Genomic DNA, 11,139 nt, shown 5'->3' on the forward strand with positions numbered 1-11,139 from the left:
CTGAGTATCTTCCTTACTCTGCTAAAGCAGCGAGATCTGGTGATGTCATCCAGTGGTGTCAGAGGGCAACCAATGGTTTCTTGTGCCAAATTGATCACTCTCTGTAACGCCTTCCTGTTAAACCAGCATACATACTATAATACAATATGTGAGGACACTTTTTATGGTAGACTGATAGAAAGTGGTCATCAGCCATTGTTCCACCTGATTTTTTCGCAGGACTCTAAGGAACTGAAGTCTCTGTTGGGCCTTTCCAATCACCAGAGACGTGTTGTTTTTCCAGGTGAGATCTTGACTAATAAGCAGTCCCAAGAATTTAAAAGAGGAAACCCCCTCCACCCAGACCCCCTCGATATACAGTGGGGCAGATTCCTCTCTGTGCTTCCGGAAATCTAGCACTATCTCCTTTGTCTTACTAGTATTTAGATGTAAGTTCTTTCTTGAGCACCATGCAGATACCTTTTGGACTTCTTCCCTGTATGCTGATTCGTCCCCTCCAATTATGAGACCCAGCACTATTGTGTCGTCTGCAAACTTTATTGTCATGTTGGATGGATCAGAGGATATGCAGTCATATGTCTACAGCGAGTAAAGGTAGGGGCTGAGCACACAGCCCTGAGGGGAGCCTGTGCTGAGCTTCAGCGTGGAAGATGTAAAAGACCCAACCCTTACTGTTTGTAGTCTAACCCCTGCTTAAGCAGGAGACTCTATACCATGTCAGACAAGTGGTAGTCCAACCTTTTCTTAAAAACCTCCAGTGATGGCACACCCACAACTTCTGAAAGCATTTTAGCATTTCTTTATGTACAGTGTCATATTAACAAAGTGAAGATCTTTAAGAATGCACATCTTAAGACTCTTAAGAAGACATCTAAGAAGTTTACATTTTTTGAGTGTCCTTTCGCTGTATTAAAACTATTTTACTATTTTACTATTAAAACTATTTTCAATTGAAGTATTGAATATTACTTACATATTCAATATTTTATGTGCACACACAATATAATATTCCAATTTATGGCAATCTACAACATGTAAGCAAAGAGAGCATAGTGTGTGTCTAATCACTATAAATAGTCAACAGGTTTAAAAAAAGCAATACAAATGCTTCTTGGTAATTTGGAACCCTCTTCCGTGTTTTGGAAGAGGGCGTTTTCTGGAGGCACAGAGCAACAGAGAAAGAGTTGAAATCAGATTGCAACATGAATGGGAGACTAAAAGTGGAGTGGATTGAACAGAGATATACTTTGAGAAATTAATGAGCTTTTTCTGGAAGCCTAGTTAAGTCAGATTTGCTACATATTTATAAGCTTATTTTTATGTTTAAGTCTGTATTTGTAAATTATGGAGCCGCTGTAAATCTCCAATATAGCCTCTCTTGTAAAAAGAGACTTCAACAAAAGGGGAATAAAAAATATCACAAAGACAAAGAGAGAAGACATAATGCATCTGGCTGAAAGGAAACATGACTTCAAATGCATTTAGAACCCTAAGTGCCTTTAGAACAATACTAAAAATACAACTGCAGAAAGGACAACTAACCCAACAATAAGCCCTTGTTGCCACTCTGATATTTTCTAATGAATTATCTTCTTTTTCCTTTAATAAAATATTTCCTCACTCCTTGTAGCCTGAGAACAGGCATCATTTTCTGATTGCAGTCAACACAACACAGCACTGCTTTAGCGATTTCTTGTCCAGTGCTCAGGATGTGTTACATCTACACAGCCACCTGTATGTTCAGCAACCTGAAGTTTAAATATACCACAGGGTAATTTGGAGCGAACAGGTTAATTTGGTGTTTAGATTTAGGTTTTTCTATTGTAAGAACTGCATGTAATTTCATGTAGTGCTCAGATATGAAGAAATAAACCAACACAAAGGTTATTGCATCAGGAGGTTTTAACCTGGAGTACTCTTTGGATGGATTTCAGGGAATGGTGAATTAAATGGGGGAGGGATATTATTTTCACTAATCACGGATTGAAATTAAAATTTCAATGTTTAATCATTAAAATGTTCATCATTAAAATGTTTAATGATGAACACAGGCAACAGTTATTCCCTCTAGGCTCCAAAAATATTTTTAACCAATAAATCTCAGAGAAGTTTACACAATTTTATATATGAATACAGGTAGTCCTCCATTTACAACAGTTCATTTAGTGACTGTTCAAAATTACAAGATCACTGAAAAAGTGACTTATGACCATTTTTCACACTTACGACTGTTGCAGCACTGCCATGCTCACTTGATCAAAATTCAGATGATTGGCAACTGACTTATATTTATGACAGTTGCAGTGTCCCACTGCAGTTTGATCATGTGATCACTTTTTGCAAACTTTTGGCAAGCCAAGTCAATGGGGAAGCCAGATTCACTTAACAACCGTGTGACTAACATAATAGCTGCAATCATTCACTTAACAACTGTGACAAGAAAGGTAATAAATGGGGCAAAATTCACTTAACAACTTTTTCACTTAGCAACAGTAATTTGGGGCTCAATGTGGTGGTAAATCAAGAACTACCTGCAGTGTAACATGCTTTACATTTGTAAAAAAAATTGATTGCTGCTGCCTCCAGATACTGCCACATCCATTCTCCAGAGTTTTTTGACTGTCATATCAATAATGTGAAGTCCGGGGTATTATATGTCAAGTACCTATCTGTTTGAATTCTAAAATCCCAGAACACTTTGGCTTCTTCATTTTCGATTACTTTGTCTATTTTATGTTATTATTGTGGTTGGTCATACAGTCCTTTTTCTTTCTTAAGGAAATTAATGTCTTTGTTTAATTATTTTCTCCAGTTTTTTTCTCATCTCTTTTGCTGTCTGCAGGTAAGTGCCATGTCGATTATCCAGACTATTTTTTTTGTCGTTTTTATCAACAATTGTTAAGCCTGGGGTGTTAAGTGATAGGTAGTATAATTAGGCACCATCAACCACTGGTACCACTGCAGCTATTTTATGCCATAATCTTTCAATTTCAATTTTCAGATCTTCATACTCTGTGAGCTACAATTCTTTGTCTACTCTTCTTTTGTCTCCTGGTATTGCCACATCCTTTATCTACATTTTCTTCTTTACAACCACTGTTAAATCTGATATGCTATAATACAAGATTTCAACAATTTGTATTCGTGTCAGACAGGTCTTAGTGGAAAAGTCAGACTAAGCATCTCCAACGATCATTTAATATGGTAAGAAAACAGAAAAAGAATCCTGTACCAGATGAAACATTGCCAGAGTGAACAAGGACTGTGTCAGTTGTTAAGAGTTCCTGAGCATCTGTCAACAAGTGGACAACAGGACTCAACAACCAGAGCTCCTAGCTCTGTAGGATTATCAGAAGAACAACAATCACAGCAAGAAGAAAGCATACCATGTTTTAAAATCACACCATTATGGCCAATTATAAATCAAAACCACCAAAGCAGGGATAAAGTGAATGTTTGAGTGTTGGAAAAGAATTTAGCCAGACTTAAGTACCACTGAACAATGATTAGCAAATCAAAGAAAATTCATTCCAGAAATAAAATATTCAGGCAGAAATTCACTAGAAAAACAGAAGAACCTTTGGAAAACATAAAGCAAAACATAATAACAATAGTGGGGAAAGTTAAATACTATGAGGCACAAATCATCCAATTTAAGCAAAACCAGCTATTTCAATAAGACAATTCTACCAAAGTATAAATGGCAATATGGAGAACCAAACACAAAGAAAGTAATCCAGGTTTGGAAAGGTCTATGGAAAGTTCAAAAAGACTGTAATAAAAATGCTGCATCTGAAGATGAATTTAACAAAAATTACAGGGGAAAACTATCAATAAGAGCAGAAAAGGTTGAACATTGAGTGAAAAGGACTAAACACAGAACATCTGAAAATATTCATGTCTTTTCGTTCAAATATCTGATTACCCGTATTTTTCAGAGTATAAAACAGAGAGAGAAATACAGTAGGTAGGTAGGGAGAAAGAAAGTAGGTAGGTAGGTAAGTAGGTAGAGGGATAGAGAGAGAGAAATACAGTAGGGAGGGAGGGAGGGAGAGAGAGTAGGTAGGTACATAGAGGGAGAGAGAGAGAGAAATACAGTAGGTAGGGAGGGAGAGAGAGTAGGTATGTAGAGAGAGAGAGAGAGAGAAATACAGTAGGTAGGTAGGGAGAGAGAGAGAGTAGGTAGGTAAGTAGGTAGATGTTTCCAGGTATATTTATCCATGTGCTGGAAAAGGAAATCACTGACAACCTGCAGCACCTGAGACTTGTTTCTGCTGGCACAGCACTTGATCAATCTAATTCTCATCAATCACTCTAACTAAAGAGCTTTCTGAAAGGGGGGAGTTTTTGCATTCTCTAAACCTCCCCAAAACGGCTCGTTTTTCACGAAAACGGCCCTTTTTTTCAAATAAAAGGCATGAATAGCCTTGGAGGGGCTTGCAGAGTGCTCCGGCGGGGGGGGGCAAGAGCAAAAAAACAGCCCTTTTTTGCGGAAACGGGCTGGTTTTTGTCAAAAAAATGCATGCATAGCCTTATGGAGGCTTATAGAGTGCTGCTGGGGGCTGGGGGGGCAAAAAACGGCCCATTTTTGCTCATTTTTGCCCTCCCCAGTCCCCAGGAGCTGTCTGAAAACCTCCATAAGGCTAGACAAGGCCATTTTGATGAAGGGGCGGGGCTTCAGGAGGCAAAAAAATGCTGTATTTGATGTATAAGACGCACCCAGATTTTCAGTCTCTTTTTTGAGGAAAAAGGGTGCGTCTTCTACTCTGAAAAATATGGTAGTTTACATTTAATTATAGCTAAACAACTTAATGAAATATTGCACAAAGGAGCAAATGGATAATTTAAAAGAACCCAATGAAATGGACAACACCCAGAAACTAGAGAGAAAACACGCTCACCTACAATATTACATTTCTCACACTCAAATAATAGCAGACAACCTCCAAGATTATTTAGAAGAAAATATCCTTCCAGTAAAACGGGGGGGGGGGGGGAGACAAAACAGAGGCACTAAAGATCAACTTTTGATTGATAAAATGGTTTTGGCAGTGGTGGGCTGCAAATTTTTTAACAACCAGTTCTCTGCCCTAATGACTGGCTGGGTGGGTGTGACCAACTCAATGTCACTTACTTAAGGCTATGAAACTCCTGGCCTGCAGGCCGGGTGCATCACACTCTGACCGCGCCCACATCCAGTTTAGTGAAGGGGGGGGAATTCCTGATACATCATGTATTGCCGCCATAATGACATGAGTTTGACACCCATGTTTTAGATCATGCTTCCTCTGACCCTAAACCATTAGTTAGCAACCATTACTATTTTGCTACCCTTGAAGCAATCTTACCACAGCAGGTGCATCCAGCAATCTATGCAGAAAATTGTAACTACACTACAAGTTTTTACACATTACACTATAATTATACTACTCCATTAGGTCTAATTTTTAATACTGTATATGCCAGCTACGCGATTAGTTTGCACACTGGGCATTCACACTTTTGCAGATTAACTATAAGCAACACCAACACGGCACAGCTATAATCTTTGCATTAAGTGAAACAACTTTAAAAAGAGGAGCAACATGGAAAATAAAAGAGATTATTATACTGAATACTCTACATTATTAATCTAATTTCTCCCTCTTTAATTTTTTTTTTTTTAATGACTTGGAACTGTGCGGGTCTCACTATTAGTAGAAAGATCAACTTCCCTTCCCACATAAAATGTTGTGTGATGACTTCAAGAAAAGTCACCATCTCTGAACCCTGCAATCTAGGGCAGGCTGCATTTTTGAAACCATATTAAATACAAAATAATATCATGGCAGCAATATCTTTAAAAAGCAAGCTGGAACTGTTTCCATCTGCCAAGACTTCTGCAGATCTGCTTATCTCAACTAAGCTGGGGAAGGCTAACAACAGAATGTGATACTTGGGACTTTGCACTCAACGGAAGCACAATCCGATGTTCTGAGATAAGTTGGGTATTATAATTCTTTCTGCCAATTGTGTCTGAGACAAAAATGCATACAGGTCCGCTGACCTATTTCTATATATGTATTAAGTCTGTTAACAGAGTTATGTGACTTTTTTTCTTCCTTAAACCTAACAGCTTCATAAATCAATGCCCTCCAAGTAAGGTAAGGAGATGGTGTAATGAGACATCCTTCAGGCTTTCTGAGCTTAGTTTGTGGTCAGATATTTCATTACCCAAACAGGTAATATCATCAGGGATGGTTCCATAGTTGGGTAAGGAAACAGTCTGTAATCGAAGAAGCAAGACCAGAGAGCACCAAGGACTCTACAGTTCAACCCTGAACTCATACATTTTCTTCTATTGGAAGTTGTAATGCAGTATGGCTGTGTGATGCAGGAACGGACTTTGAGGGGCTCTTTTCATAAAAAAAATCTGCCCAGCAAGTTATTTGGTTTCACTGACACAGGATAGGTAGCCAATCCCTCCGCCCTCCGAGTCCATTTTTTATCTGTTTTCTATTATAATTGATTTGCGTCCGATTTTGTTCTCTCAAATCTCCAAGCAGTTTGGCAACTTTAAGCACGCATTAAGGCAGAGGCCACCTCTGCATACACGGTTGCCGTTCAGAAGGAAAGCAGCGCCTGCTACCAGTCCCAGGCAGACTTTAACGAGCGACCTTTATTAGGGATTAGGTTCCCCCCACCCCCGCCCGCCCCTTCGCGCGACAGGATCGCGCCCTTAGTAAGGCGCGTCAGCCGTAGCATCTTTAACCCTTGAAGGCCGAGGGATGGATCTGAAAAGGGCCTAAAGTCTCGGCCAATTCATCCGGCAGTGCCGCCAAACCCTGCCGGCACAGTGGACCCACACTCAGGAGACATGGCCGGCGGGCCACTCGGAGGAAAAGCTCGGGGAATCCAGAACCAGCTCACACCGCCACGGCCCGGCTTCCCAAGGAGGGTTGCCGGCAGCTGCCGGGCCTCGGGGGTCCCAGGCTCCTTTACTCCCCGGGAAAAAAAAACCACACACACACACTGCTAATCCGCCTAGCCAGTGGTGCAGCGTTCGCTCCAGCATCCCTCGCCGCCAAGCGCCGCCTCGGTCTCATCCATTTGCTTCCTCCCGTCGCTGCAGCGGCTGCTTGTGACTCCCTATAACCGTAGCCAAGCCAGCCACCCCCGCTCCCTATTTTGCATTGCGGAGACCTCCGTTGGAGGGGGCTGCCCGCCATGCCCACCCTGCATCCGGCAATCTACCTGGGCGCTGCAGCGACTTCAACCCCACGAATCACCTGTTCCCCGGCCGGTCTTTTTCCGCTTCGCAGTGTGTTCAAGGCAAAGGCTGGCGCGTGGTTTCCCCACCCTCCGATGGAAAAGGCTAGTGGGTTGGCTAAAGACGAGAGATGGACGTGCTATGGTAGGGCGGCCGGGCATTAGCGCGATAGTTAATTATGACGATCTCAATTCCCGCCTCCGTTCTTTTGTTTAGGATGTCATTCCAAAATAAATCCAGATGGGCTTGGCTTTGAGCCAAATTCAAGGTAGCCTGGCAGCTTTTTAACGCCGGCATCCAATTTCGGGTCAGTTTCCTTATTATGCCATAGGTAAGATAATGAGAAGGAAGAAAGGAGAAGAGCCTAATGCTGGGAAAGATTGAAGGCAAAAGAAGAAAGGGACGACAGAGAATGAGGTGGCTAGATGGAGTCACCAAAGCAGTCGGAAAAAACGTAAATGGACTCCAGAGGATGGTAGATGACAGGAAGGCCTGGAGGAACGTTATCCAGGGAGTCGCGATGGGTCGGACACGACTTTGCAAACAACAACAACAACAAAGATAAAGCAAAGAGCTCCCATGAATAATTGTAATGAAAGTCGGAAGCTGGAATGGGCATATCGGAGCTGCACTGATTTTCAATGCAAAATCTTAGGGTTGTCTTCTCAGAAGCCCCACAGTTGGGCTTCCACCCACCCACCCACCTCGGGGAATAGAGCCCAAACAGTGAAGTATTAATTTCGAGCATTTTGCTTCAATGAGATGGACAGCAAAAAAAAAAAATAATAATTTGAAGCTGGGTATCACAGACTCAGCATAGCAGGTGAAATATTAGAATCATAGAATAACAGAGTTGGAAGGGATCTTGTAGGCCATCTAGTCCAACCCCCCGCCCCACCCAAGCAGGATACCTTATAACATTTCTGACAGATGGCTGTCCGGTCTCTTCTTGAAAACTTCCAGTGATGAAGCTCCCACAACTTCCGAAGGCAAGCTGTCCATTGTTTGATAATTTTCACTAGCAGAAAACTCCTTATTTCTAGGTTGAAGCTCTCCTTGATCAGTGTCCATCCATTATTCCTTGTCTGGCCTTCAGGTGCTTTGGAAAGCAGGTTGACCCCCTTCTCTCTGAGACAGTCCCTCAAATATTGGAACACTGCTGTCATGTCACCCCTGGTCCTCCTCCTCACTAGACTAACCATGCCTAGTAACCTTCATATGTGTTGGAAATGTCCATCTGGGTTCAGTTCCAAGTGGGGAAAAAGACACTGGATTCATGGAAATTGCTTGGAAAGAAGGTTTATTGATCAATAGGATCACAGTGTTCTGAGTGATTGTCAGACTTCCATGGGGCCATGCAGGGATAACTTTGTAGGTTGTCTTTTGAGTCCCAGGCTTGGTAGCTTGCTAGGTGATGATGTAATGAAAGGGCTTTGGGCAATTCCTACTATGGCTCTGCCTCAGTGCTGGGTTACGACCGGTATGCCCCGGTATGGGCATACTGGTGCCTGCTGGGGGCACCAGATACTGTTCCTGTACGGTAATCTGGAGGGGCCCCCTGCCCGTGCTCCTTACCGGTATTTGAGGTTTTCGGGGCTTCCGTGCATGCACACGGAGCATCACGGTAATGTGTGCACTGTGCGTGTTCATGTGCATTTCAGCTGGTTTTATCTTAAATACTTAAACTTCTTCAGCCATGTCCCCATCTCCTGAAACAGTTTCCCACACTGCTGAATGTCTCCTACCATTAGGTCTTTGTTCCTGGGTTTCAATGAAAATTTTCATTATAGAATAGAATTCTTTATTGGCCAAGTGTGATTGGATACAGAAGGACTTTGTCTTCAGGGCACAAGTCTCAGTGTACATACAAGCAACAAGTCATATAATCATGAACATAATCATAAAATACATTCAACATAAATAATCAAATTCAACAATTAGTGATAGTCTACTAAATAGGTGAGCAACATAAATCATACTGCAATACTAAATAAAGCAATTAATATAAATCATAAGAGAAAAGCAATAAAGTTATACTCGTAAGAAGATAAGGAAATAGAATAGTAGATAATGGAAAAGATGAGAAAGATAATAGTAATATAGCCCTGCTAGGTAATTTGACAGTGTTGTGGGAATTAATTTTTTAGCTTATTTGTCCTACTTTCCTGAATAGTTTTGAAGAATTCTGCCTCATCAATTACATAACAGTTTATAGTTGAAGACAGCTGTAATATCTCCTGCAGGGGTTTTGGGGGGTTGAGGTTTTTTGTTTTTTTGTTTTGCTAATCTATTGTTCATTATATATTTTTTCCTGTCTCCTTATCACAGAATCATGAAGCTGGAAAATGCAATATTTATGTAGTGGCTTCCACCTGAAATACAACAATCTTAGAGGATCACAAAATACATTTTAACGTAGTAATATTATTATCTCCAACAGTCCGATTGGTGTTCTCATACCTTTTCTATAAAAGCACAAGTCCAAAATATTACATTACATTTAAAACGGTGTAGTTTAAGACACATAATGTTTTGATACAGACTTTAAGGTGTGCATTGTTTAGATAAAATGAAAACCTCTTGATTCCTTATTTCATTCATTCTTTGAAATTCCTGTACCAAATTGATTTACTGTTAACAACTATTTATAAGGCTAATCGTACATATTTTTGTTTCATAAGATTTATTAATTATCAGTAGCGTCTTATAATATGGATTTCTGAAAATGTCTTTGATCCAAAGACCAATTAAATACAATAGCAGAGTTGGGATAATTAGGAGGCGGGTGCTAGGTAATCCTTTGATATATTCTTGTTTGTGCCTTTTTGACTTAGATCCTGCTTTTCTTTCACTGCTATCTTTTCATAACCAGTAAAAGTATCTTTAATTCCACAAACAATGGAGTTGGGAGTTTTCTTTCTTGGTTATTGATGGAGACACGCCTGGAACTCCATGTCTAAGTCAGTCATCCTATGATCTCATGCCATTGCAAATCTGCCTGTAGTTATTTAATCATCAGGTAACTTAGTACAAAATGTCCTTCAATAATCAAGGATTTGGATAAGAAATAATTCTCTGATATTCAAAGTGTAAGTTGAAACACGTTTTAACATGCAATTTTAATAGTGAGAGCTCACAGTGGTAACAGAATATGAATTTCAAACAAGAAAAGCTTGCCTCACAGAATAAACAGAAGAATATTTCTCTTAAGATGATCCTTTAATCCAGTGTTTTTCAACCTTTTTTGTGCAAAGGCACACTTTTTTCATGAAAAAAATCACGAGGCACACCACCATTAGAAAATGTTAAAAAAAATTAACTCTGTGCCTATATTGACTATATATAAGGTGTTTTTCCCACGGCACACCTTACACTATGTCACGGCACACTAGTGTGCCGCGGCACAGTGGTTGAAAAACACTGCTTTAATCATCCCCTCCCTTCTCTCTCTCTCTCTCTCTCTCTCTCTCTCTCTCTCTCTCTCTCTCTCTCTCTCTCTCTCTCTCTCTCTCTCTCTCTCTCTCTCTCTGTTTGTGGGGTGTGTGTGTGACAAAAATTATGTATTAGTGGGCCTTCTCCTTTAATTATACTAATTAATTATACTCTATACTAAAAGAACTCTTTAGTTCTTTCTCATTGCCTCTAGTACCCAACTTTTAAGGTCTCCTCTTGTTACATTTTTCTCCAATCCACATTTTCCCAGGGAAACATTTTTCACACTTAAATTCAAAATATATATTTTAAATAGGATTTTAATAAACCACAGAAAATATTCTTACTTCAAAATCTTATTTACAATCAAAGAAATAAGATTAGGCAATAATGAGGGCCCCTTGGTCTATTTAAAATACTCCAAAATCAATGTTCTAATCTCTTTTGCTGCTTATTTC

At 40.2% G+C, this 11,139-nt stretch overlaps 1 protein-coding gene across 2 annotated transcripts in view; it reads right to left on the reverse strand.

Moving 5' to 3' along the window:
• ABHD6 (abhydrolase domain containing 6, acylglycerol lipase) overlaps positions 1–7,874 on the reverse strand; it is a 37,597-nt gene extending 29,723 nt beyond the window's left edge. The window contains exon 1 of one of the 2 annotated variants that reach the window (XM_087708997.1): positions 7,269–7,874. The gene's annotated coding sequence lies outside the window, so the exon portion shown is untranslated. Of the gene's footprint in view, positions 1–7,233 lie in introns of both variants that reach the window. The other variant, XM_087708996.1, reaches the window with a different exon arrangement.
• Between the last annotated feature and the right edge of the window lie 3,265 nt (positions 7,875–11,139).

This window comes from Thamnophis sirtalis, unplaced genomic scaffold (assembly GCF_051295495.1).
Source record: "Thamnophis sirtalis isolate CommonGarterSnake01/CBP01778 unplaced genomic scaffold, rThaSir2_p1.2 scaffold_3, whole genome shotgun sequence".
Taxonomy (NCBI): domain Eukaryota; kingdom Metazoa; phylum Chordata; class Lepidosauria; order Squamata; family Natricidae; genus Thamnophis; species Thamnophis sirtalis.